Source organism: Triturus cristatus, chromosome 8 (assembly GCF_964204655.1).
Source record: "Triturus cristatus chromosome 8, aTriCri1.1, whole genome shotgun sequence".
Classification (NCBI taxonomy): Eukaryota; Metazoa; Chordata; class Amphibia; order Caudata; family Salamandridae; genus Triturus; species Triturus cristatus.
Genome location: NC_140591.1, coordinates 55,042,756 through 55,070,460, shown reverse-complemented (window position 1 = coordinate 55,070,460; position 27,705 = coordinate 55,042,756). Strand labels below are relative to the sequence as shown.

Below are 27,705 nucleotides of genomic sequence, written 5' to 3'. Positions count from 1 at the left end.
TGCTGGGTTTCGGAAAAGTCTGAGAGGTTTCTTGCTTCTCACAAAATATTTCTTGGTATCAGCTCAAGTTTTTCTTTCTTTATTTATCAAAATATTTGATCAACTGATCGACAACATGATCAATTCAACATAGAATTGTCTTTCTGTCCTCCTTCTAAATTTGCTTCCACCTCTCTTGCATTCAGCTTCGACTACAAATGTTTCCTATTTCATGCTTTTTTGTAAAGTAAACTCTTGTCTGCATCAGCTTCCACTTCTCCTTGAACACAGATTTCAGTATTCAGATGACATAGCTTACCTACTCAGGCCAAATACCTCTGTGTAATATGGTGCTAGTCCATTCAGAGTAAAAAACAAAAGCTACCTAACCTGGATCCGAAAAATGCTATTTACCTATTGCACCCGTTAACTGATGAATGATACAGGACATCTTAAAACATAGCTCTAGCATGAGGTTGAGCATCTATTTTCTTGGGAAGTTTAAAAGAAAGGATGAAGACCCAAACTACCAGCAGGCCGAAATAGCTCAGTTGGGAGAGCGTTAGACTGAAGATCTAAAGGTCCCTGGTTCAATCCCGGGTTTCGGCACAATTTCAACTTCTGCTTTTCATGTCACAAAAGCTGTTTGGAGTTAAATCAACGCTCTTCTTTATCAAAACCTTTTATCAATCTGATCAACAACACAATCAATTCAACATATTATTTACTTTCTGTCTTCCTTTCAAACTTGCTTCCACCTCTCTTGTATTCAACTATGCCTCATTTATTTGAAACTTCTTGCTTTATTTTAAAGTAAAGCTTTGCCTGCATCAGCCTCCAATTCCCCTTATACAAAACTGTCAGTAGTCAGATGACATAGCTTGTACACCCTGGCCATATAGGTCTGTGTTTCAGAGTATAAGTCAATTCAGAGTTTAGAAAAAAAAATTCTACCTACATTGTCCCCTAAAAAGGATATTCACTCATCAGACCAAGTTACCTGCTGAATGATACTGGACACTTTAACACATAACTATAAACGAAAATAGAATGACCAGGTTCTGTATGTATCGTCTACAATTATTAATAATACATCAGGAGGCCACAGGGACTTGTTGGCTGAAATATCTCAGTTGGGAGATCGTTAGACTGAAGAGCTTAAGGTACCTGATTCAATCCTGACTTTCAGCACAGTGCGAGGGGATCCTACATTCTTGCAAAATTTTTCTTGAAATCAGCTCTAGGTTTTTTTTTCTTTATTTCTCAAAATATTTTATCAACTGATCAACAACATGATAACTTCAACAAAAAGTTGTCTTTCTGTCCTCCTTCTAAACTTGCTTCCACCTCTCTTGCCATCAGCTTTGATGACGAATTTATCCCATTTTATACTTTTTTCAAAGCAAACTCTTGTCTGCATCAGCTTTCACTTCTCCTTGAACAAAGTTGTCAGTATTGAGATGACATAGCTTACCTACTCAGGCGACATACGTCTGTGTAATACAGTGCTGGTCCACTCAGAGTTTTAAAAGAAAAACGACCTAACATTTATCCCAAAAACGCTACTCACCCATTTCACCAGTTAGCTGCTGAACAATGCAGGACACATTAAAACACAGCTCTAACCTCAGATTGAAAATCCAGGTTCTGCATCTCTGTTCTGGGATTGTTCAAAAAAAGAGGCTGAATACTATAGCTGCTGGCAGGCCGAAATATCTCAGTTGGGAGAGTGTTAGACTGAAGATCTAAAGGTCCCTGGTTCGATCCCGGGTTTCGGCACATTTTGAACTTCTGCTTTGCATGCCACAAAGACTATTTTGAGTCAACTCATATTGACTTTGTTTATAATGATCAAAACCTTTTATCAAGATAATCGACAATACAATTAATTCAACATATTATTTACTTTCTGTCTTTCTTTCAAACTTGCTTCCACCTCTCTTGTATTCAACTTTGCCTCCTTTATTTCCCAATTCTTCCTTTAATTGAAAGTAAAGCTTTGCCTGCATCAGCCTCCAGTTCCCCTTATACAAAACTGTTAGTAGTCAGATGACCTAGCTTGCCGACCCTCGCCATATAGGTCTGTGTTTCTGAGTATAAGTCCATTCATAGTTTACAAACATCATCTAACTAACTTGGCTCCTAAAAAGGAAATTCACCCATCAGACCAATTTAGCTACTGAATAATACTGGACAATTTAACACATAACTGCACATGCAGATAGAGTGACCAGGTTCTGCATTTATCTTTAACAATTATAAAAAATACAACAGAAAGCCAAAATTGCCAGCGGGATGAAATAGCTCAGTTGGGAGAGCAGTAGACTGAAGATCTAAAGGTCCCTGGTTCAATCCCGGGTTTAGGCACATTTTGAACTTCTGCTTTGCATGCCACAAATGCTATTTGGAGTCAACTCATATTGACGTTGTTTATAATGATCAAAACCTTTTATCAAGCTGATCGATAAGACAACCATTTCAACATATTTTTTACATTCTGTCTTTCTGTCAAACTTGCTTCCACCTCTCTTGTATTCAACTTTACCTGCTTTATTTGCCAATTCTTCCTTTAATTGAAAGTAAAGCTTTGCCTGCATCAGCCTCGAGTTCCCCTTATACAAAACTGTTAGTAGTCAGATGACCTAGTTTGCCTACCCTCGCCATATAGGTCTGTGTCTCTGAGTATAAGTCCATTCATAGTTTACAAACATCTTCTAACTAACTTGGCTCCTAAAAAGGAAATTCACCCATCAGACCAATTTAGCTGCTGAATAATATTGGACAATTTAACACATAACTGCACATGCAGATAGAATGACCAGGGTCTGCATTTATCTTTAACAATTATCAAAAATACAACAGAAAGCCAAAATGGCCAGCTGGATGAAATAGCTCAGTTGGGAGAGTGTTAGATTGAAAATCTAAAAGTCCCTTGTTCAATGCTGGGTTTCGGAAAAGTCTGAGAGGTTTCTTGCTTCTCACGAAATATTTCTTGGTATCAGCTCAAGTTTTTCTTTCTTTATTTATCAAAATATTTGATCAACTGATCGACAACATGATCAATTCAACATAGAATTGTCTTTCTGTCCTCCTTCTAAATTTGCTTCCACCTCTCTTGCATTCAGCTTCGACTACAAATGTTTCCTATTTCATGCTTTTTTGTAAAGTAAACTCTTGTCTGCATCAGCTTCCACTTCTCCTTGAACACAGATTTCAGTATTCAGATGACATAGCTTACCTACTCAGGCCAAATACCTCTGTGTAATATGGTGCTAGTCCATTCAGAGTAAAAAAAAAAGCTACCTAACCTGGATCCGAAAAATGCTATTTACCTATTGCACCCGTTAACTGATGAATGATACAGGACATCTTAAAACATAGCTCTAGCATGAGGTTGAGCATCTATTTTCTTGGGAAGTTTAAAAGAAAGGATGAAGACCCAAACTACCAGCAGGCCGAAATAGCTCAGTTGGGAGAGCGTTAGACTGAAGATCTAAAGGTCCCTGGTTCAATCCCGGGTTTCGGCACAATTTCAACTTCTGCTTTTCATGTCACAAAAGCTGTTTGTGTTGTTGATCAGATTGATAAAAGGTTTTGATAAAGAAGAGCGTTGATTTAACTCCAATCAATTCAACATATTATTTACTTTCTGTCTTCCTTTCAAACTTGCTTCCACCTCTCTTGTATTCATCTATGCCTCATTTATTTGCAACTTCTTGCTTTATTTTAAAGTAAAGCTTTGCCTGCATCAGCCTCCAATTCCCCTTATACAAAACTGTCAGTAGTCAGATGACATAGCTTGTACACCCTGGCCATATAGGTCTGTGTTTCAGAGTATAAGTCAATTCAGAGTTTAGAAAAAAAAATTCTACCTACATTGTCCCCTAAAAAGGATATTCACTCATCAGACCAAGTTACCTGCTGAATGATACTGGACACTTTAACACATAACTATAAACGAAAATAGAATGACCAGGTTCTGTATGTATCGTCTACAATTATTAATAATACATCAGGAGGCCACAGGGACTTGTTGGCTGAAATATCTCAGTTGGGAGATCGTTAGACTGAAGAGCTTAAGGTACCTGATTCAATCCTGACTTTCAGCACAGTGCGAGGGGATCCTACATTGTTGCAAAATATTTCTTGAAATAAGCTCTAGTTTTTTTTTCTTTATTTCTCAAAATATTTTATCAACTGATCAACAACATGATAACTTCAACAAAAAGTTGTCTTTCTGTCCTCCTTCTAAACTTGCTTCCACCTCTCTTGCCATCAGCTTTGATGACGAATTTATCCCATTTTATACTTTTTTCAAAGTAAACTCTTGTCTGCATCAGCTTTCACTTCTCCTTGAACAAAGTTGTCAGTATTGAGATGACATAGCTTACCTACTCAGGCGACATACGTCTGTGTAATACAGTGCTGGTCCACTTAGAGTTTTAAAAGAAAAACGACCTAACATTTATCCCAAAAACGCTACTCACCCATTTCACCAGTTAGCTGCTGAACAATGCAGGACACATTAAAACACAGCTCTAACCTCAGATTGAAAATCCAGGTTCTGCATCTCTGTTCTGGGATTGTTCAAAAAAAGAGGCTGAATGCTATAGCTGCTGGCAGGCCGAAATAGCTCAGTTGGGAGAGCGTTAGACTAAAGATCTAAAGGTCCCTGGTTCGATCCTGGGTTTCGGCACGTTTTGAACTTCTGCTTTGCATGCCACAAAGACTATTTTGAGTCAACTCATATTGACTTTGTTTATAATGATCAAAACATTTTATCAAGATAATCGATAAGACAACCATTTCAACATATTTTTTACATTCTGTCTTTCTGTCAAACTTGCTTCCACCTCTCTTGTATTCAACTTTACCTGCTTTATTTGCCAATTCTTCCTTTAATTGAAAGTAAAGCTTTGCCTGCATCAGCCTCGAGTTCCCCTTATACAAAACTGTTAGTAGTCAGATGACCTAGTTTGCCTACCCTCGCCATATAGGTCTGTGTGTCTGAGTATAAGTCCATTCATAGTTTACAAACATCTTCTAACTAACTTGGCTCCTAAAAAGGAAATTCACCCATCAGACCAATTTAGCTGCTGAATAATATTGGACAATTTAACACATAACTGCACATGCAGATAGAATGACCAGGGTCTGCATTTATCTTTAACAATTATCAAAAATACAACAGAAAGCCAAAATGGCCAGCTGGATGAAATAGCTCAGTTGGGAGAGTGTTAGATTGAAAATCTAAAAGTCCCTTGTTCAATGCTGGGTTTTGGAAAAGTCTGAGAGGTTTCTTGCTTCTCACAAAATATTTCTTGGTATCAGCTCAAGTTTTTCTTTCTTTATTTATCAAAATATTTGATCAACTGATCGACAACATGATCAATTCAACATAGAATTGTCTTTCTGTCCTCCTTCTAAATTTGCTTCCACCTCTCTTGCATTCAGCTTCGACTACAAATGTTTCCTATTTCATGCTTTTTTGTAAAGTAAACTCTTGTCTGCATCAGCTTCCACTTCTCCTTGAACACAGATTTCAGTATTCAGATGACATAGCTTACCTACTCAGGCCAAATACCTCTGTGTAATATGGTGCTAGTCCATTCAGAGTAAAAAAAAAAGCTACCTAACCTGGATCCGAAAAATGCTATTTACCTATTGCACCTGTTAACTGATGAATGATACAGGACATCTTAAAACATAGCTCTAGCATGAGGATGAGCATCTATTTTCTTGAGAAGTTTAAAAGAAAGGATGAAGACCCAAACTACCAGCAGGCCGAAATAGCTCAGTTGGGAGAGCGTTAGACTGAAGATCTAAAGGTCCCTGGTTCAATCCCGGGTTTCGGCACAATTTCAACTTCTGCTTTTCATGTCACAAAAGCTGTTTGGAGTTAAATCAACGCTCTTCTTTATCAAAACCTTTTATCAATCTGATCAACAACACAATCAATTCAACATATTATTTACTTTCTGTCTTCCTTTCAAACTTGCTTCCACCTCTCTTGTATTCAACTATGCCTCATTTATTTGAAACTTCTTGCTTTATTTTAAAGTAAAGCTTTGCCTGCATCAGCCTCCAATTCCCCTTATACAAAACTGTCAGTAGTCAGATGACATAGCTTGTACACCCTGGCCATATAGGTCTGTGTTTCAGAGTATAAGTCAATTCAGAGTTTAGAAAAAAAAATTCAACCTACATTGTCCCCTAAAAAGGATATTCACTCATCAGACCAAGTTACCTGCTGAATGATACTGGACACTTTAACACATAACTATAAACGAAAATAGAATGACCAGGTTCTGTATGTATCGTCTACAATTATTAATAATACATCAGGAGGCCACAGGGACTTGTTGGCTGAAATATCTCAGTTGGGAGATCGTTAGACTGAAGAGCTTAAGGTACCTGATTCAATCCTGACTTTCAGCACAGTGCGAGGGGATCCTACATTCTTGCAAAATATTTCTTGAAATCAGCTCTAGGTTTTTTTTTCTTTATTTCTCAAAATATTTTATCAACTGATCAACAACATGATAACTTCAACAAAAAGTTGTCTTTCTGTCCTCCTTCTAAACTTGCTTCCACCTCTCTTGCCATCAGCTTTGATGACGAATTTATCCCATTTTATACTTTTTTCAAAGCAAACTCTTGTCTGCATCAGCTTTCACTTCTCCTTGAACAAAGTTGTCAGTATTGAGATGACATAGCTTACCTACTCAGGCGACATACGTCTGTGTAATACAGTGCTGGTCCACTTAGAGTTTTAAAAGAAAAACGACCTAACATTTATCCCAAAAACGCTACTCACCCATTTCACCAGTTAGCTGCTGAACAATGCAGGACACATTAAAACACAGCTCTAACCTCAGATTGAAAATCCAGGTTCTGCATCTCTGTTCTGGGATTGTTAAAAAAAAGAGGCTGAATACTATAGCTGCTGGCAGGCCGAAATAGCTCAGTTGGGAGAGCGTTAGACTGAAGATCTAAAGGTCCCTGGTTCAATCCCGGGTTTCGGCACATTTTGAACTTCTGCTTTGCATGCCACAAAGACTATTTTGAGTCAACTCATATTGACTTTGTTTATAATGATCAAAACCTTTTATCAAGATAATCGACAATACAATTAATTCAACATATTATTTACTTTCTGTCTTTCTTTCAAACTTGCTTCCACCTCTCTTGTATTCAACTTTGCCTCCTTTATTTCCCAATTCTTCCTTTAATTGAAAGTAAAGCTTTGCCTGCATCAGCCTCCAGTTCCCCTTATACAAAACTGTTAGTAGTCAGATGACCTAGCTTGCCGACCCTCGCCATATAGGTCTGTGTTTCTGAGTATAAGTCCATTCATAGTTTACAAACATCATCTAACTAACTTGGCTCCTAAAAAGGAAATTCACCCATCAGACCAATTTAGCTACTGAATAATACTGGACAATTTAACACATAACTGCACATGCAGATAGAGTGACCAGGTTCTGCATTTATCTTTAACAATTATAAAAAATACAACAGAAAGCCAAAATTGCCAGCTGGATGAAATAGCTCAGTTGGGAGAGCAGTGAACTGAAGATTTAAAGGTCCCTGGTTCAATCCCGGGTTTAGGCACATTTTGAACTTCTGCTTTGCATGCCACAAATGCTATTTGGAGTCAACTCATATTGACGTTGTTTATAATGATCAAAACCTTTTATCAAGCTGATCGATAAGACAACCATTTCAACATATTTTTTACATTCTGTCTTTCTGTCAAACTTGCTTCCACCTCTCTTGTATTCAACTTTACCTGCTTTATTTGCCAATTCTTCCTTTAATTGAAAGTAAAGCTTTGCCTGCATCAGCCTCGAGTTCCCCTTATACAAAACTGTTAGTAGTCAGATGACCTAGTTTGCCTACCCTCGCCATATAGGTCTGTGTGTCTGAGTATAAGTCCATTCATAGTTTACAAACATCTTCTAACTAACTTGGCTCCTAAAAAGGAAATTCACCCATCAGACCAATTTAGCTGCTGAATAATATTGGACAATTTAACACATAACTGCACATGCAGATAGAATGACCAGGGTCTGCATTTATCTTTAACAATTATCAAAAATACAACAGAAAGCCAAAATGGCCAGCTGGATGAAATAGCTCAGTTGGGAGAGTGTTAGATTGAAAATCTAAAAGTCCCTTGTTCAATGCTGGGTTTCGGAAAAGTCTGAGAGGTTTCTTGCTTCTCACAAAATATTTCTTGGTATCAGCTCAAGTTTTTCTTTCTTTATTTATCAAAATATTTGATCAACTGATCGACAACATGATCAATTCAACATAGAATTGTCTTTCTGTCCTCCTTCTAAATTTGCTTCCACCTCTCTTGCATTCAGCTTCGACTACAAATGTTTCCTATTTCATGCTTTTTTGTAAAGTAAACTCTTGTCTGCATCAGCTTCCACTTCTCCTTGAACACAGATTTCAGTATTCAGATGACATAGCTTACCTACTCAGGCCAAATACCTCTGTGTAATATGGTGCTAGTCCATTCAGAGTAAAAAACAAAAGCTACCTAACCTGGATCCGAAAAATGCTATTTACCTATTGCACCCGTTAACTGATGAATGATACAGGACATCTTAAAACATAGCTCTAGCATGAGGTTGAGCATCTATTTTCTTGGGAAGTTTAAAAGAAAGGATGAAGACCCAAACTACCAGCAGGCCGAAATAGCTCAGTTGGGAGAGCGTTAGACTGAAGATCTAAAGGTCCCTGGTTCAATCCCGGGTTTCGGCACAATTTCAACTTCTGCTTTTCATGTCACAAAAGCTGTTTGGAGTTAAATCAACGCTCTTCTTTATCAAAACCTTTTATCAATCTGATCAACAACACAATCAATTCAACATATTATTTACTTTCTGTCTTCCTTTCAAACTTGCTTCCACCTCTCTTGTATTCAACTATGCCTCATTTATTTGAAACTTCTTGCTTTATTTTAAAGTAAAGCTTTGCCTGCATCAGCCTCCAATTCCCCTTATACAAAACTGTCAGTAGTCAGATGACATAGCTTGTACACCCTGGCCATATAGGTCTGTGTTTCAGAGTATAAGTCAATTCAGAGTTTAGAAAAAAAAATTCTACCTACATTGTCCCCTAAAAAGGATATTCACTCATCAGACCAAGTTACCTGCTGAATGATACTGGACACTTTAACACATAACTATAAACGAAAATAGAATGACCAGGTTCTGTATGTATCGTCTACAATTATTAATAATACATCAGGAGGCCACAGGGACTTGTTGGCTGAAATATCTCAGTTGGGAGATCGTTAGACTGAAGAGCTTAAGGTACCTGATTCAATCCTGACTTTCAGCACAGTGCGAGGGGATCCTACATTCTTGCAAAATATTTCTTGAAATCAGCTCTAGGTTTTTTTTTCTTTATTTCTCAAAATATTTTATCAACTGATCAACAACATGATAACTTCAACAAAAAGTTGTCTTTCTGTCCTCCTTCTAAACTTGCTTCCACCTCTGTTGCCATCAACTTTGATGACAAATTTATCCCATTTTATACTTTTTTCAAAGTAAACTCTTGTCTGCATCAGCTTTCACTTCTCCTTGAACAAAGTTGTCAGTATTGAGATGACATAGCTTACCTACTCAGGCGACATACGTCTGTGTAATACAGTGCTGGTCCACTTAGAGTTTTAAAAGAAAAACGACCTAACATTTATCCCAAAAACGCTACTCACCCTTTCACCAGTTAGCTGCTGAACAATGCAGGACACATTAAAACACAGCTCTAACCTCAGATTGAAAATCCAGGTTCTGCATCTCTGTTCTGGGATTGTTCAAAAAAAGAGGCTGAATACTATAGCTGCTGGCAGGCCGAAATAGCTCAGTTGGGAGAGCGTTAGACTGAAGATCTAAAGGTCCCTGGTTCGATCCCGGGTTTCGGCACATTTTGAACTTCTGCTTTGCATGCCACAAAGACTATTTTGAGTCAACTCATATTGACTTTGTTTATAATGATCAAAACCTTTTATCAAGATAATCGACAATACAATTAATTCAACATATTATTTACTTTCTGTCTTTCTTTCAAACTTGCTTCCACCTCTCTTGTATTCAACTTTGCCTCCTTTATTTCCCAATTCTTCCTTTAATTGAAAGTAAAGCTTTGCCTGCATCAGCCTCCAGTTCCCCTTATACAAAACTGTTAGTAGTAAGATGACCTAGCTTGCCGACCCTCGCCATATAGGTCTGTGTTTCTGAGTATAAGTCCATTCATAGTTTACAAACATCATCTAACTAACTTGGCTCCTAAAAAGGAAATTCACCCATCAGACCAATTTAGCTACTGAATAATACTGGACAATTTAACACATAACTGCACATGCAGATAGAGTGACCAGGTTCTGCATTTTTCTTTAACAATTATAAAAAATACAACAGAAAGCCAAAATTGCCAGCTGGATGAAATAGCTCAGTTGGTAGAGCAGTAGACTGAAGATCTAAAGGTCCCTGCGTCAATCCCGGGTTTAGGCACATTTTGAACTTCTGCTTTGCATGCCACAAATGCTATTTGGAGTCAACTCATATTGACGTTGTTTATAATGATCAAAACCATTTATCAAGCTGATCGATAAGACAACCATTTCAACATATTTTTTACATTCTGTCTTTCTGTCAAACTTGCTTCCACCTCTCTTGTATTCAACTTTACCTGCTTTATTTGCCAATTCTTCCTTTAATTGAAAGTAAAGCTTTGCCTGCATCAGCCTCGAGTTACCCTTATACAAAACTGTTAGTAGTCAGATGACCTAGTTTGCCTACCCTCCCCATATAGGTCTGTGTGTCTGAGTATAAGTCCATTCATAGTTTACAAACATCTTCTAACTAACTTGGCTCCTAAAAAGGAAATTCACCCATCAGACCAATTTAGCTGCTGAATAATATTGGACAATTTAACACATAACTGCACATGCAGATAGAATGACCAGGGTCTGCATTTATCTTTAACAATTATCAAAAATACAACAGAAAGCCAAAATGGCCAGCTGGATGAAATAGCTCAGTTGGGAGAGTGTTAGATTGAAAATCTAAAAGTCCCTTGTTCAATGCTGGGTTTCGGAAAAGTCTGAGAGGTTTCTTGCTTCTCACAAAATATTTCTTGGTATCAGCTCAAGTTTTTCTTTCTTTATTTATCAAAATATTTGATCAACTGATCGACAACATGATCAATTCAACATAGAATTGTCTTTCTGTCCTCCTTCTAAATTTGCTTCCACCTCTCTTGCATTCAGCTTCGACTACAAATGTTTCCTATTTCATGCTTTTTTGTAAAGTAAACTCTTGTCTGCATCAGCTTCCACTTCTCCTTGAACACAGATTTCAGTATTCAGATGACATAGCTTACCTACTCAGGCCAAATACCTCTGTGTAATATGGTGCTAGTCCATTCAGAGTAAAAAAAAAGCTACCTAACCTGGATCCGAAAAATGCTATTTACCTATTGCACCTGTTAACTGATGAATCATACAGGACATCTTAAAACATAGCTCTAGCATGAGGATGAGCATCTATTTTCTTGGGAAGTTTAAAAGAAAGGATGAAGACCCAAACTACCAGCAGGCCGAAATAGCTCAGTTGGGAGAGCGTTAGACTGAAGATCTAAAGGTCCCTGGTTCAATCCCGGGTTTCGGCACAATTTCAACTTCTGCTTTTCATGTCACAAAAGCTGTTTGGAGTTAAATCAACGCTCTTCTTTATCAAAACCTTTTATCAATCTGATCAACAACACAATCAATTCAACATATTATTTACTTTCTGTCTTCCTTTCAAACTTGCTTCCACCTCTCTTGTATTCAACTATGCCTCATTTATTTGAAACTTCTTGCTTTATTTTAAAGTAAAGCTTTGCCTGCATCAGCCTCCAATTCCCCTTATACAAAACTGTCAGTAGTCAGATGACATAGCTTGTACACCCTGGCCATATAGGTCTGTGTTTCAGAGTATAAGTCAATTCAGAGTTTAGAAAAAAAATTCTACCTACATTGTCCCCTAAAAAGGATATTCACTCATCAGACCAAGTTACCTGCTGAATGATACTGGACACTTTAACACATAACTATAAACGAAAATAGAATGACCAGGTTCTGTATGTATCGTCTACAATTATTAATAATACATCAGGAGGCCACAGGGACTTGTTGGCTGAAATATCTCAGTTGGGAGATCGTTAGACTGAAGAGCTTAAGGTACCTGATTCAATCCTGACTTTCAGCACAGTGCGAGGGGATCCTACATTCTTGCAAAATATTTCTTGAAATCAGCTCTAGGTTTTTTTTTCTTTATTTCTCAAAATATTTTATCAACTGATCAACAACATGATAACTTCAACAAAAAGTTGTCTTTCTGTCCTCCTTCTAAACTTGCTTCCACCTCTCTTGCCATCAGCTTTGATGACGAATTTATCCCATTTTATACTTTTTTCAAAGCAAACTCTTGTCTGCATCAGCTTTCACTTCTCCTTGAACAAAGTTGTCAGTATTGAGATGACATAGCTTACCTACTCAGGCGACATACGTCTGTGTAATACAGTGCTGGTCCACTTAGAGTTTTAAAAGAAAAACGACCTAACATTTATCCCAAAAACGCTACTCACCCATTTCACCAGTTAGCTGCTGAACAATGCAGGACACATTAAAACACAGCTCTAACCTCAGATTGAAAATCCAGGTTCTGCATCTCTGTTCTGGGATTGTTCAAAAAAAGAGGCTGAATACTATAGCTGCTGGCAGGCCGAAATAGCTCAGTTGGGAGAGCGTTAGACTGAAGATCTAAAGGTCCCTGGTTCGATCCCGGGTTTCGGCACATTTTGAACTTCTGCTTTGCATGCCACAAAGACTATTTTGAGTCAACTCATATTGACTTTGTTTATAATGATCAAAACCTTTTATCAAGATAATCGACAATACAATTAATTCAACATATTATTTACTTTCTGTCTTTCTTTCAAACTTGCTTCCACCTCTCTTGTATTCAACTTTGCCTCCTTTATTTCCCAATTCTTCCTTTAATTGAAAGTAAAACTTTGCCTGCATCAGCCTCCAGTTCCCCTTATACAAAACTGTTAGTAGTCAGATGACCTAGCTTGCCGACCCTCGCCATATAGGTCTGTGTTTCTGAGTATAAGTCCATTCATAGTTTACAAACATCATCTAACTAACTTGGCTCCTAAAAAGGAAATTCACCCATCAGACCAATTTAGCTACTGAATAATACTGGACAATTTAACACATAACTGCACATGCAGATAGAGTGACCAGGTTCTGCATTTATCTTTAACAATTATAAAAAATACAACAGAAAGCCAAAATTGCCAGCTGGATGAAATAGCTCAGTTGGGAGAGCAGTGGACTGAAGATTTAAAGGTCCCTGGTTCAATCCCGGGTTTAGGCACATTTTGAACTTCTGCTTTGCATGCCACAAATGCTATTTGGAGTCAACTCATATTGACGTTGTTTATAATGATCAAAACCTTTTATCAAGCTGATCGATAAGACAACCATTTCAACATATTTTTTACATTCTGTCTTTCTGTCAAACTTGCTTCCACCTCTCTTGTATTCAACTTTACCTGCTTTATTTGCCAATTCTTCCTTTAATTGAAAGTAAAGCTTTGCCTGCATCAGCCTCGAGTTCCCCTTATACAAAACTGTTAGTAGTCAGATGACCTAGTTTGCCTACCCTCGCCATATAGGTCTGTGTGTCTGAGTATAAGTCCATTCATAGTTTACAAACATCTTCTAACTAACTTGGCTCCTAAAAAGGAAATTCACCCATCAGACCAATTTAGCTGCTGAATAATATTGGACAATTTAACACATAACTGCACATGCAGATAGAATGACCAGGGTCTGCATTTATCTTTAACAATTATCAAAAATACAACAGAAAGCCAAAATGGCCAGCTGGATGAAATAGCTCAGTTGGGAGAGTGTTAGATTGAAAATCTAAAAGTCCCTTGTTCAATGCTGGGTTTCGGAAAAGTCTGAGAGGTTTCTTGCTTCTCACAAAATATTTCTTGGTATCAGCTCAAGTTTTTCTTTCTTTATTTATCAAAATATTTGATCAACTGATCGACAACATGATCAATTCAACATAGAATTGTCTTTCTGTCCTCCTTCTAAATTTGCTTCCACCTCTCTTGCATTCAGCTTCGACTACAAATGTTTCCTATTTCATGCTTTTTTGTAAAGTAAACTCTTGTCTGCATCAGCTTCCACTTCTCCTTGAACACAGATTTCAGTATTCAGATGACATAGCTTACCTACTCAGGCCAAATACCTCTGTGTAATATGGTGCTAGTCCATTCAGAGTAAAAAACAAAAGCTACCTAACCTGGATCCGAAAAATGCTATTTACCTATTGCACCCGTTAACTGGTGAATGATACAGGACATCTTAAAACATAGCTCTAGCATGAGGTTGAGCATCTATTTTCTTGGGAAGTTTAAAAGAAAGGATGAAGACCCAAACTACCAGCAGGCCGAAATAGCTCAGTTGGGAGAGCGTTAGACTGAAGATCTAAAGGTCCCTGGTTCAATCCCGGGTTTCGGCACAATTTCAACTTCTGCTTTTCATGTCACAAAAGCTGTTTGGAGTTAAATCAACGCTCTTCTTTATCAAAACCTTTTATCAATCTGATCAACAACACAATCAATTCAACATATTATTTACTTTCTGTCTTCCTTTCAAACTTGCTTCCACCTCTCTTGTATTCAACTATGCCTCATTTATTTGCAACTTCTTGCTTTATTTTAAAGTAAAGCTTTGCCTGCATCAGCCTCCAATTCCCCTTATACAAAACTGTCAGTAGTCAGATGACATAGCTTGTACACCCTGGCCATATAGGTCTGTGTTTCAGAGTATAAGTCAATTCAGAGTTTAGAAAAAAAAATTCTACCTACCTTGTCCCCTAAAAAGGATATTCACTCATCAGACCAAGTTACCTGCTGAATGATACTGGACACTTTAACACATAACTATAAACGAAAATAGAATGACCAGGTTCTGTATGTATCGTCTACAATTATTAATAATACATCAGGAGGCCACAGGGACTTGTTGGCTGAAATATCTCAGTTGGGAGATCGTTAGACTGAAGAGCTTAAGGTACCTGATTCAATCCTGACTTTCAGCACAGTGCGAGGGGATCCTACATTCTTGCAAAATATTTCTTGAAATCAGCTCTAGTTTTTTTTTTTTATTTCACAAAATATTTTATCAACTGATCAACAACATGATAACTTCAACAAAAAGTTGTCTTTCTGTCCTCCTTCTAAACTTGCTTCCACCTCTCTTGCCATCAACTTTGATGACAAATTTATCCCATTTTATACTTTTTTCAAAGTAAACTCTTGTCTGCATCAGCTTTCACTTCTCCTTGAACAAAGTTGTCAGTATTGAGATGACATAGCTTACCTACTCAGGCGACATACGTCTGTGTAATACAGTGCTGGTCCACTTAGAGTTTTAAAAGAAAAACGACCTAACATTTATCCCAAAAACGCTACTCACCCATTTCACCAGTTAGCTGCTGAACAATGCAGGACACATTAAAACACAGCTCTAACCTCAGATTGAAAATCCAGGTTCTGCATCTCTGTTCTGGGATTGTTCAAAAAAAGAGGCTGAATACTATAGCTGCTGGCAGGCCGAAATAGCTCAGTTGGGAGAGCGTTAGACTGAAGATCTAAAGGTCCCTGGTTCGATCCCGGGTTTCGGCACATTTTGAACTTCTGCTTTGCATGCCACAAAGACTATTTTGAGTCAACTCATATTGACTTTGTTTATAATGATCAAAACCTTTTATCAAGATAATCGACAATACAATTAATTCAACATAATATTTACTTTCTGTCTTTCTTTCAAACTTGCTTCCACCTCTCTTGTATTCAACTTTGCCTCCTTTATTTCCCAATTCTTCCTTTAATTGAAAGTAAAACTTTGCCTGCATCAGCCTCCAGTTCCCCTTATACAAAACTGTTAGTAGTCAGATGACCTAGCTTGCCGACCCTCGCCATATAGGTCTGTGTTTCTGAGTATAAGTCCATTCATAGTTTACAAACATCATCTAACTAACTTGGCTCCTAAAAAGGAAATTCACCCATCAGACCAATTTAGCTACTGAATAATACTGGACAATTTAACACATAACTGCACATGCAGATAGAGTGACCAGGTTCTGCATTTATCTTTAACAATTATAAAAAATACAACAGAAAGCCAAAATTGCCAGCTGGATGAAATAGCTCAGTTGGGAGAGCAGTAGACTGAAGATTTAAAGGTCCCTGGTTCAATCCCGGGTTTAGGCACATTTTGAACTTCTGCTTTGCATGCCACAAATGCTATTTGGAGTCAACTCATATTGACGTTGTTTATAATGATCAAAACCTTTTATCAAGCTGATCGATAAGACAACCATTTCAACATATTTTTTACATTCTGTCTTTCTGTCAAACTTGCTTCCACCTCTCTTGTATTCAACTTTACCTGCTTTATTTGCCAATTCTTCCTTTAATTGAAAGTAAAGCTTTGCCTGCATCAGCCTCGAGTTCCCCTTATACAAAACTGTTAGTAGTCAGATGACCTAGTTTGCCTACCCTCGCCATATAGGTCTGTGTGTCTGAGTATAAGTCCATTCATAGTTTACAAACATCTTCTAACTAACTTGGCTCCTAAAAAGGAAATTCACCCATCAGACCAATTTAGCTGCTGAATAATATTGGACAATTTAACACATAACTGCACATGCAGATAGAATGACCAGGGTCTGCATTTATCTTTAACAATTATCAAAAATACAACAGAAAGCCAAAATGGCCAGCTGGATGAAATAGCTCAGTTGGGAGAGTGTTAGATTGAAAATCTAAAAGTCCCTTGTTCAATGCTGGGTTTCGGAAAAGTCTGAGAGGTTTCTTGCTTCTCACAAAATATTTCTTGGTATCAGCTCAAGTTTTTCTTTCTTTATTTATCAAAATATTTGATCAACTGATCGACAACATGATCAATTCAACATAGAATTGTCTTTCTGTCCTCCTTCTAAATTTGCTTCCACCTCTCTTGCATTCAGCTTCGACTACAAATGTTTCCTATTTCATGCTTTTTTGTAAAGTAAACTCTTGTCTGCATCAGCTTCCACTTCTCCTTGAACACAGATTTCAGTATTCAGATGACATAGCTTACCTACTCAGGCCAAATACCTCTGTGTAATATGGTGCTAGTCCATTCAGAGTAAAAAACAAAAGCTACCTAACCTGGATCCGAAAAATGCTATTTACCTATTGCACCCGTTAACTGGTGAATGATACAGGACATCTTAAAACATAGCTCTAGCATGAGGTTGAGCATCTATTTTCTTGGGAAGTTTAAAAGAAAGGATGAAGACCCAAACTACCAGCAGGCCGAAATAGCTCAGTTGGGAGAGCGTTAGACTGAAGATCTAAAGGTCTCTGGTTCAATCCCGGGTTTCGGCACAATTTCAACTTCTGCTTTTCATGTCACAAAAGCTGTTTGGAGTTAAATCAACGCTCTTCTTTATCAAAACCTTTTATCAATCTGATCAACAACACAATCAATTCAACATATTATTTACTTTCTGTCTTCCTTTCAAACTTGCTTCCACCTCTCTTGTATTCAACTATGCCTCATTTATTTGCAACTTCTTGCTTTATTTTAAAGTAAAGCTTTGCCTGCATCAGCCTCCAATTCCCCTTATACAAAACTGTCAGTAGTCAGATGACATAGCTTGTACACCCTGGCCATATAGGTCTGTGTTTCAGAGTATAAGTCAATTCAGAGTTTAGAAAAAAAAATTCTACCTACCTTGTCCCCTAAAAAGGATATTCACTCATCAGACCAAGTTACCTGCTGAATGATACTGGACACTTTAACACATAACTATAAACGAAAATAGAATGACCAGGTTCTGTATGTATCGTCTACAATTATTAATAATACATCAGGAGGCCACAGGGACTTGTTGGCTGAAATATCTCAGTTGGGAGATCGTTAGACTGAAGAGCTTAAGGTACCTGATTCAATCCTGACTTTCAGCACAGTGCGAGGGGATCCTACATTCTTGCAAAATATTTCTTGAAATCAGCTCTAGTTTTTTTTTTTTATTTCACAAAATATTTTATCAACTGATCAACAACATGATAACTTCAACAAAAAGTTGTCTTTCTGTCCTCCTTCTAAACTTGCTTCCACCTCTCTTGCCATCAACTTTGATGACAAATTTATCCCATTTTATACTTTTTTCAAAGTAAACTCTTGTCTGCATCAGCTTTCACTTCTCCTTGAACAAAGTTGTCAGTATTGAGATGACATAGCTTACCTACTCAGGCGACATACGTCTGTGTAATACAGTGCTGGTCCACTTAGAGTTTTAAAAGAAAAACGACCTAACATTTATCCCAAAAACGCTACTCACCCTTTCACCAGTAAGCTGCTGAACAATGCAGGACACATTAAAACACAGCTCTAACCTCAGATTGAAAATCCAGGTTCTGCATCTCTGTTCTGGGATTGTTCAAAAAAAGAGGCTGAATACTATAGCTGCTGGCAGGCCGAAATAGCTCAGTTGGGAGAGCGTTAGACTGAAGATCTAAAGGTCCCTGGTTCGATCCCGGGTTTCGGCACATTTTGAACTTCTGCTTTGCATGCCACAAAGACTATTTTGAGTCAACTCATATTGACTTTGTTTATAATGATCAAAACCTTTTATCAAGATAATCGACAATACAATTAATTCAACATATTATTTACTTTCTGTCTTTCTTTCAAACTTGCTTCCACCTCTCTTGTATTCAACTTTGCCTCCTTTATTTCCCAATTCTTCCTTTAATTGAAAGTAAAGCTTTGCCTGCATCAGCCTCCAGTTCCCCTTATACAAAACTGTTAGTAGTAAGATGACCTAGCTTGCCGACCCTCGCCATATAGGTCTGTGTTTCTGAGTATAAGTCCATTCATAGTTTACAAACATCATCTAACTAACTTGGCTCCTAAAAAGGAAATTCACCCATCAGACCAATTTAGCTACTGAATAATACTGGACAATTTAACACATAACTACACATGCAGATAGAGTGACCAGGTTCTGCATTTTTCTTTAACAATTATAAAAAATACAACAGAAAGCCAAAATTGCCAGCTGGATGAAATAGCTCAGTTGGTAGAGCAGTAGACTGAAGATCTAAAGGTCCCTGGTTCAATCCCGGGTTTAGGCACATTTTGAACTTCTGCTTTGCATGCCACAAATGCTATTTGGAGTCAACTCATATTGACGTTGTTTATAATGATCAAAACCATTTATCAAGCTGATCGATAAGACAACCATTTCAACATATTTTTTACATTCTGTCTTTCTGTCAAACTTGCTTCCACCTCTCTTGTATTCAACTTTACCTGCTTTATTTGCCAATTCTTCCTTTAATTGAAAGTAAAGCTTTGCCTGCATCAGCCTCGAGTTCCCCTTATACAAAACTGTTAGTAGTCAGATGACCTAGTTTGCCTACCCTCCCCATATAGGTCTGTGTGTCTGAGTATAAGTCCATTCATAGTTTACAAACATCTTCTAACTAACTTGGCTCCTAAAAAGGAAATTCACCCATCAGACCAATTTAGCTGCTGAATAATATTGGACAATTTAACACATAACTGCACATGCAGATAGAATGACCAGGGTCTGCATTTATCTTTAACAATTATCAAAAATACAACAGAAAGCCAAAATGGCCAGCTGGATGAAATAGCTCAGTTGGGAGAGTGTTAGATTGAAAATCTAAAAGTCCCTTGTTCAATGCTGGGTTTCGGAAAAGTCTGAGAGGTTTCTTGCTTCTCACAAAATATTTCTTGGTATCAGCTCAAGTTTTTCTTTCTTTATTTATCAAAATATTTGATCAACTGATCGACAACATGATCAATTCAACATAGAATTGTCTTTCTGTCCTCCTTCTAAATTTGCTTCCACCTCTCTTGCATTCAGCTTCGACTACAAATGTTTCCTATTTCATGCTTTTTTGTAAAGTAAACTCTTGTCTGCATCAGCTTCCACTTCTCCTTGAACACAGATTTCAGTATTCAGATGACATAGCTTACCTACTCAGGCCAAATACCTCTGTGTAATATGGTGCTAGTCCATTCAGAGTAAAAAAAAAGCTACCTAACCTGGATCCGAAAAATGCTATTTACCTATTGCACCTGTTAACTGATGAATGATACAGGACATCTTAAAACATAGCTCTAGCATGAGGATGAGCATCTATTTTCTTGGGAAGTTTAAAAGAAAGGATGAAGACCCAAACTACCAGCAGGCCGAAATAGCTCAGTTGGGACAGCGTTAGACTGAAGATCTAAAGGTCCCTGGTTCAATCCCAGGTTTCGGCACAATTTCAACTTCTGCTTTTCATGTCACAAAAGCTGTTTGGAGTTAAATCAACGCTCTTCTTTATCAAAACCTTTTATCAATCTGATCAACAACACAATCAATTCAACATATTATTTACTTTCTGTCTTCCTTTCAAACTTGCTTCCACCTCTCTTGTATTCAACTATGCCTCATTTATTTGCAACTTCTTGCTTTATTTTAAAGTAAAGCTTTGCCTGCATCAGCCTCCAATTCCCCTTATACAAAACTGTCAGTAGTCAGATGACATAGCTTGTACACCCTGGCCATATAGGTCTGTGTTTCAGAGTATAAGTCAATTCAGAGTTTAGAAAAAAAAATTCTACCTACCTTGTCCCCTAAAAAGGATATTCACTCATCAGACCAAGTTACCTGCTGAATGATACTGGACACTTTAACACATAACTATAAACGAAAATAGAATGACCAGGTTCTGTATGTATCGTCTACAATTATTAATAATACATCAGGAGGCCACAGGGACTTGTTGGCTGAAATATCTCAGTTGGGAGATCGTTAGACTGAAGAGCTTAAGGTACCTGATTCAATCCTGACTTTCAGCACAGTGCGAGGGGATCCTACATTCTTGCAAAATATTTCTTGAAATCAGCTCTAGTTTTTTTTTTTATTTCACAAAATATTTTATCAACTGATCAACAACATGATAACTTCAACAAAAAGTTGTCTTTCTGTCCTCCTTCTAAACTTGCTTCCACCTCTCTTGCCATCAACTTTGATGACAATTTTATCCCATTTTATACTTTTTTCAAAGTAAACTCTTGTCTGCATCAGCTTTCACTTCTCCTTGAACAAAGTTGTCAGTATTGAGATGACATAGCTTACCTACTCAGGCGACATACGTCTGTGTAATACAGTGCTGGTCCACTTAGAGTTTTAAAAGAAAAACGACCTAACATTTATCCCAAAAACGCTACTCACCCATTTCACCAGTTAGCTGCTGAACAATGCAGGACACATTAAAACACAGCTCTAACCTCAGATTGAAAATCCAGGTTCTGCATCTCTGTTCTGGGATTGTTCAAAAAAAGAGGCTGAATACTATAGCTGCTGGCAGGCCGAAATAGCTCAGTTGGGAGAGCGTTAGACAGAAGATCTAAAGGTCCCTGGTTTGATCCCGGGTTTCGGCACATTTTGAACTTCTGCTTTGCATGCCACAAAGACTATTTTGAGTCAACTCATATTGACTTTGTTTATAATGATCAAAACCTTTTATCAAGATAATCGACAATACAATTAATTCAACATATTATTTACTTTCTGTCTTTCTTTCAAACTTGCTTCCACCTCTCTTGTATTCAACTTTGCCTCCTTTATTTCCCAATTCTTCCTTTAATTGAAAGTAAAACTTTGCCTGCATCAGCCTCCAGTTCCCCTTATACAAAACTGTTAGTAGTCAGATGACCTAGCTTGCCGACCCTCGCCATATAGGTCTGTGTTTCTGAGTATAAGTCCATTCATAGTTTACAAACATCATCTAACTAACTTGGCTCCTAAAAAGGAAATTCACCCATCAGACCAATTTAGCTACTGAATAATACTGGACAATTTAACACATAACTGCACATGCAGATAGAGTGACCAGGTTCTGCATTTATCTTTAACAATTATAAAAAATACAACAGAAAGCCAAAATTGCCAGCTGGATGAAATAGCTCAGTTGGGAGAGCAGTAGACTGAAGATTTAAAGGTCCCTGGTTCAATCCCGGGTTTAGGCACATTTTGAACTTCTGCTTTGCATGCCACAAATGCTATTTGGAGTCAACTCATATTGACGTTGTTTATAATGATCAAAACCTTTTATCAAGCTGATCGATAAGACAACCATTTCAACATATTTTTTACATTCTGTCTTTCTGTCAAACTTGCTTCCACCTCTCTTGTATTCAACTTTACCTGCTTTATTTGCCAATTCTTCCTTTAATTGAAAGTAAAGCTTTGCCTGCATCAGCCTCGAGTTCCCCTTATACAAAACTGTTAGTAGTCAGATGACCTAGTTTGCCTACCCTCGCCATATAGGTCTGTGTGTCTGAGTATAAGTCCATTCATAGTTTACAAACATCTTCTAACTAACTTGGCTCCTAAAAAGGAAATTCACCCATCAGACCAATTTAGCTGCTGAATAATATTGGACAATTTAACACATAACTGCACATGCAGATAGAATGACCAGGGTCTGCATTTATCTTTAACAATTATCAAAAATACAACAGAAAGCCAAAATGGCCAGCTGGATGAAATAGCTCAGTTGGGAGAGTGTTAGATTGAAAATCTAAAAGTCCCTTGTTCAATGCTGGGTTTCGGAAAAGTCTGAGAGGTTTCTTGCTTCTCACAAAATATTTCTTGGTATCAGCTCAAGTTTTTCTTTCTTTATTTATCAAAATATTTGATCAACTGATCGACAACATGATCAATTCAACATAGAATTGTCTTTCTGTCCTCCTTCTAAATTTGCTTCCACCTCTCTTGCATTCAGCTTCGACTACAAATGTTTCCTATTTCATGCTTTTTTGTAAAGTAAACTCTTGTCTGCATCAGCTTCCACTTCTCCTTGAACACAGATTTCAGTATTCAGATGACATAGCTTACCTACTCAGGCCAAATACCTCTGTGTAATATGGTGCTAGTCCATTCAGAGTAAAAAACAAAAGCTACCTAACCTGGATCCGAAAAATGCTATTTACCTATTGCACCCGTTAACTGGTGAATGATACAGGACATCTTAAAACATAGCTCTAGCATGAGGTTGAGCATCTATTTTCTTGGGAAGTTTAAAAGAAAGGATGAAGACCCAAACTACCAGCAGGCCGAAATAGCTCAGTTGGGAGAGCGTTAGACTGAAGATCTAAAGGTCTCTGGTTCAATCCCGGGTTTCGGCACAATTTCAACTTCTGCTTTTCATGTCACAAAAGCTGTTTGGAGTTAAATCAACGCTCTTCTTTATCAAAACCTTTTATCAATCTGATCAACAACACAATCAATTCAACATATTATTTACTTTCTGTCTTCCTTTCAAACTTGCTTCCACCTCTCTTGTATTCAACTATGCCTCATTTATTTGCAACTTCTTGCTTTATTTTAAAGTAAAGCTTTGCCTGCATCAGCCTCCAATTCCCCTTATACAAAACTGTCAGTAGTCAGATGACATAGCTTGTACACCCTGGCCATATAGGTCTGTGTTTCAGAGTATAAGTCAATTCAGAGTTTAGAAAAAAAAATTCTACCTACCTTGTCCCCTAAAAAGGATATTCACTCATCAGACCAAGTTACCTGCTGAATGATACTGGACACTTTAACACATAACTATAAACGAAAATAGAATGACCAGGTTCTGTATGTATCGTCTACAATTATTAATAATACATCAGGAGGCCACAGGGACTTGTTGGCTGAAATATCTCAGTTGGGAGATCGTTAGACTGAAGAGCTTAAGGTACCTGATTCAATCCTGACTTTCAGCACAGTGCGAGGGGATCCTACATTCTTGCAAAATATTTCTTGAAATCAGCTCTAGTTTTTTTTTTTTATTTCACAAAATATTTTATCAACTGATCAACAACATGATAACTTCAACAAAAAGTTGTCTTTCTGTCCTCCTTCTAAACTTGCTTCCACCTCTCTTGCCATCAACTTTGATGACAAATTTATCCCATTTTATACTTTTTTCAAAGTAAACTCTTGTCTGCATCAGCTTTCACTTCTCCTTGAACAAAGTTGTCAGTATTGAGATGACATAGCTTACCTACTCAGGCGACATACGTCTGTGTAATACAGTGCTGGTCCACTTAGAGTTTTAAAAGAAAAACGACCTAACATTTATCCCAAAAACGCTACTCACCCTTTCACCAGTAAGCTGCTGAACAATGCAGGACACATTAAAACACAGCTCTAACCTCAGATTGAAAATCCAGGTTCTGCATCTCTGTTCTGGGATTGTTCAAAAAAAGAGGCTGAATACTATAGCTGCTGGCAGGCCGAAATAGCTCAGTTGGGAGAGCGTTAGACTGAAGATCTAAAGGTCCCTGGTTCGATCCCGGGTTTCGGCACATTTTGAACTTCTGCTTTGCATGCCACAAAGACTATTTTGAGTCAACTCATATTGACTTTGTTTATAATGATCAAAACCTTTTATCAAGATAATCGACAATACAATTAATTCAACATATTATTTACTTTCTGTCTTTCTTTCAAACTTGCTTCCACCTCTCTTGTATTCAACTTTGCCTCCTTTATTTCCCAATTCTTCCTTTAATTGAAAGTAAAGCTTTGCCTGCATCAGCCTCCAGTTCCCCTTATACAAAACTGTTAGTAGTAAGATGACCTAGCTTGCCGACCCTCGCCATATAGGTCTGTGTTTCTGAGTATAAGTCCATTCATAGTTTACAAACATCATCTAACTAACTTGGCTCCTAAAAAGGAAATTCACCCATCAGACCAATTTAGCTACTGAATAATACTGGACAATTTAACACATAACTACACATGCAGATAGAGTGACCAGGTTCTGCATTTTTCTTTAACAATTATAAAAAATACAACAGAAAGCCAAAATTGCCAGCTGGATGAAATAGCTCAGTTGGTAGAGCAGTAGACTGAAGATCTAAAGGTCCCTGGTTCAATCCCGGGTTTAGGCACATTTTGAACTTCTGCTTTGCATGCCACAAATGCTATTTGGAGTCAACTCATATTGACGTTGTTTATAATGATCAAAACCATTTATCAAGCTGATCGATAAGACAACCATTTCAACATATTTTTTACATTCTGTCTTTCTGTCAAACTTGCTTCCACCTCTCTTGTATTCAACTTTACCTGCTTTATTTGCCAATTCTTCCTTTAATTGAAAGTAAAGCTTTGCCTGCATCAGCCTCGAGTTCCCCTTATACAAAACTGTTAGTAGTCAGATGACCTAGTTTGCCTACCCTCCCCATATAGGTCTGTGTGTCTGAGTATAAGTCCATTCATAGTTTACAAACATCTTCTAACTAACTTGGCTCCTAAAAAGGAAATTCACCCATCAGACCAATTTAGCTGCTGAATAATATTGGACAATTTAACACATAACTGCACATGCAGATAGAATGACCAGGGTCTGCATTTATCTTTAACAATTATCAAAAATACAACAGAAAGCCAAAATGGCCAGCTGGATGAAATAGCTCAGTTGGGAGAGTGTTAGATTGAAAATCTAAAAGTCCCTTGTTCAATGCTGGGTTTCGGAAAAGTCTGAGAGGTTTCTTGCTTCTCACAAAATATTTCTTGGTATCAGCTCAAGTTTTTCTTTCTTTATTTATCAAAATATTTGATCAACTGATCGACAACATGATCAATTCAACATAGAATTGTCTTTCTGTCCTCCTTCTAAATTTGCTTCCACCTCTCTTGCATTCAGCTTCGACTACAAATGTTTCCTATTTCATGCTTTTTTGTAAAGTAAACTCTTGTCTGCATCAGCTTCCACTTCTCCTTGAACACAGATTTCAGTATTCAGATGACATAGCTTACCTACTCAGGCCAAATACCTCTGTGTAATATGGTGCTAGTCCATTCAGAGTAAAAAAAAAGCTACCTAACCTGGATCCGAAAAATGCTATTTACCTATTGCACCTGTTAACTGATGAATGATACAGGACATCTTAAAACATAGCTCTAGCATGAGGATGAGCATCTATTTTCTTGGGAAGTTTAAAAGAAAGGATGAAGACCCAAACTACCAGCAGGCCGAAATAGCTCAGTTGGGAGAGCGTTAGACTGAAGATCTAAAGGTCCCTGGTTCAATCCCAGGTTTCGGCACAATTTCAACTTCTGCTTTTCATGTCACAAAAGCTGTTTGGAGTTAAATCAACGCTCTTCTTTATCAAAACCTTTTATCAATCTGATCAACAACACAATCAATTCAACATATTATTTACTTTCTGTCTTCCTTTCAAACTTGCTTCCACCTCTCTTGTATTCAACTATGCCTCATTTATTTGCAACTTCTTGCTTTATTTTAAAGTAAAGCTTTGCCTGCATCAGCCTCCAATTCCCCTTATACAAAACTGTCAGTAGTCAGATGACATAGCTTGTACACCCTGGCCATATAGGTCTGTGTTTCAGAGTATAAGTCAATTCAGAGTTTAGAAAAAAAAATTCTACCTACCTTGTCCCCTAAAAAGGATATTCACTCATCAGACCAAGTTACCTGCTGAATGATACTGGACACTTTAACACATAACTATAAACGAAAATAGAATGACCAGGTTCTGTATGTATCGTCTACAATTATTAATAATACATCAGGAGGCCACAGGGACTTGTTGGCTGAAATATCTCAGTTGGGAGATCGTTAGACTGAAGAGCTTAAGGTACCTGATTCAATCCTGACTTTCAGCACAGTGCGAGGGGATCCTACATTCTTGCAAAATATTTCTTGAAATCAGCTCTAGTTTTTTTTTTTATTTCACAAAATATTTTATCAACTGATCAACAACATGATAACTTCAACAAAAAGTTGTCTTTCTGTCCTCCTTCTAAACTTGCTTCCACCTCTCTTGCCATCAACTTTGATGACAATTTTATCCCATTTTATACTTTTTTCAAAGTAAACTCTTGTCTGCATCAGCTTTCACTTCTCCTTGAACAAAGTTGTCAGTATTGAGATGACATAGCTTACCTACTCAGGCGACATACGTCTGTGTAATACAGTGCTGGTCCACTTAGAGTTTTAAAAGAAAAACGACCTAACATTTATCCCAAAAACGCTACTCACCCATTTCACCAGTTAGCTGCTGAACAATGCAGGACACATTAAAACACAGCTCTAACCTCAGATTGAAAATCCAGGTTCTGCATCTCTGTTCTGGGATTGTTCAAAAAAAGAGGCTGAATACTATAGCTGCTGGCAGGCCGAAATAGCTCAGTTGGGAGAGCGTTAGACAGAAGATCTAAAGGTCCCTGGTTCGATCCCGGGTTTCGGCACATTTTGAACTTCTGCTTTGCATGCCACAAAGACTATTTTGAGTCAACTCATATTGACTTTGTTTATAATGATCAAAACCTTTTATCAAGATAATCGACAATACAATTAATTCAACATATTATTTACTTTCTGTCTTTCTTTCAAACTTGCTTCCACCTCTCTTGTATTCAACTTTGCCTCCTTTATTTCCCAATTCTTCCTTTAATTGAAAGTAAAACTTTGCCTGCATCAGCCTCCAGTTCCCCTTATACAAAACTGTTAGTAGTCAGATGACCTAGCTTGCCGACC

The 27,705-nt window shown here is 37.5% G+C and overlaps 14 non-coding genes across 14 annotated transcripts; all 14 read left to right on the top strand.

The window, feature by feature from the left end:
• Positions 1–515: 515 nt before the first annotated feature.
• On the top strand, positions 516–588 carry TRNAF-GAA (transfer RNA phenylalanine (anticodon GAA)). Its single transcript has one exon. It is a non-coding gene; the product is annotated as a tRNA-Phe (tRNA).
• A 2,845-nt stretch (positions 589–3,433) lies between these two features.
• Positions 3,434–3,506, top strand: TRNAF-GAA (transfer RNA phenylalanine (anticodon GAA)). The gene has a single exon. It is a non-coding gene; the product is annotated as a tRNA-Phe (tRNA).
• A 1,096-nt stretch (positions 3,507–4,602) lies between these two features.
• Positions 4,603–4,675, top strand: TRNAF-AAA (transfer RNA phenylalanine (anticodon AAA)). Its single transcript has one exon. It is a non-coding gene; the product is annotated as a tRNA-Phe (tRNA).
• A 1,087-nt stretch (positions 4,676–5,762) lies between these two features.
• On the top strand, positions 5,763–5,835 carry TRNAF-GAA (transfer RNA phenylalanine (anticodon GAA)). The gene has a single exon. It is a non-coding gene; the product is annotated as a tRNA-Phe (tRNA).
• Positions 5,836–6,932: 1,097 nt separating this feature from the next.
• On the top strand, positions 6,933–7,005 carry TRNAF-GAA (transfer RNA phenylalanine (anticodon GAA)). Its single transcript has one exon. It is a non-coding gene; the product is annotated as a tRNA-Phe (tRNA).
• A 1,676-nt stretch (positions 7,006–8,681) lies between these two features.
• Positions 8,682–8,754, top strand: TRNAF-GAA (transfer RNA phenylalanine (anticodon GAA)). Its single transcript has one exon. It is a non-coding gene; the product is annotated as a tRNA-Phe (tRNA).
• A 1,096-nt stretch (positions 8,755–9,850) lies between these two features.
• Positions 9,851–9,923, top strand: TRNAF-GAA (transfer RNA phenylalanine (anticodon GAA)). The gene has a single exon. It is a non-coding gene; the product is annotated as a tRNA-Phe (tRNA).
• Positions 9,924–11,597: 1,674 nt separating this feature from the next.
• On the top strand, positions 11,598–11,670 carry TRNAF-GAA (transfer RNA phenylalanine (anticodon GAA)). Its single transcript has one exon. It is a non-coding gene; the product is annotated as a tRNA-Phe (tRNA).
• A 1,096-nt stretch (positions 11,671–12,766) lies between these two features.
• On the top strand, positions 12,767–12,839 carry TRNAF-GAA (transfer RNA phenylalanine (anticodon GAA)). Its single transcript has one exon. It is a non-coding gene; the product is annotated as a tRNA-Phe (tRNA).
• Positions 12,840–14,515: 1,676 nt separating this feature from the next.
• TRNAF-GAA (transfer RNA phenylalanine (anticodon GAA)) lies at positions 14,516–14,588 on the top strand. Its single transcript has one exon. It is a non-coding gene; the product is annotated as a tRNA-Phe (tRNA).
• A 1,095-nt stretch (positions 14,589–15,683) lies between these two features.
• TRNAF-GAA (transfer RNA phenylalanine (anticodon GAA)) lies at positions 15,684–15,756 on the top strand. The gene has a single exon. It is a non-coding gene; the product is annotated as a tRNA-Phe (tRNA).
• A 2,843-nt stretch (positions 15,757–18,599) lies between these two features.
• TRNAF-GAA (transfer RNA phenylalanine (anticodon GAA)) lies at positions 18,600–18,672 on the top strand. Its single transcript has one exon. It is a non-coding gene; the product is annotated as a tRNA-Phe (tRNA).
• Positions 18,673–24,429: 5,757 nt separating this feature from the next.
• On the top strand, positions 24,430–24,502 carry TRNAF-GAA (transfer RNA phenylalanine (anticodon GAA)). Its single transcript has one exon. It is a non-coding gene; the product is annotated as a tRNA-Phe (tRNA).
• Positions 24,503–26,176: 1,674 nt separating this feature from the next.
• On the top strand, positions 26,177–26,249 carry TRNAF-GAA (transfer RNA phenylalanine (anticodon GAA)). The gene has a single exon. It is a non-coding gene; the product is annotated as a tRNA-Phe (tRNA).
• Positions 26,250–27,705: the final 1,456 nt, after the last annotated feature.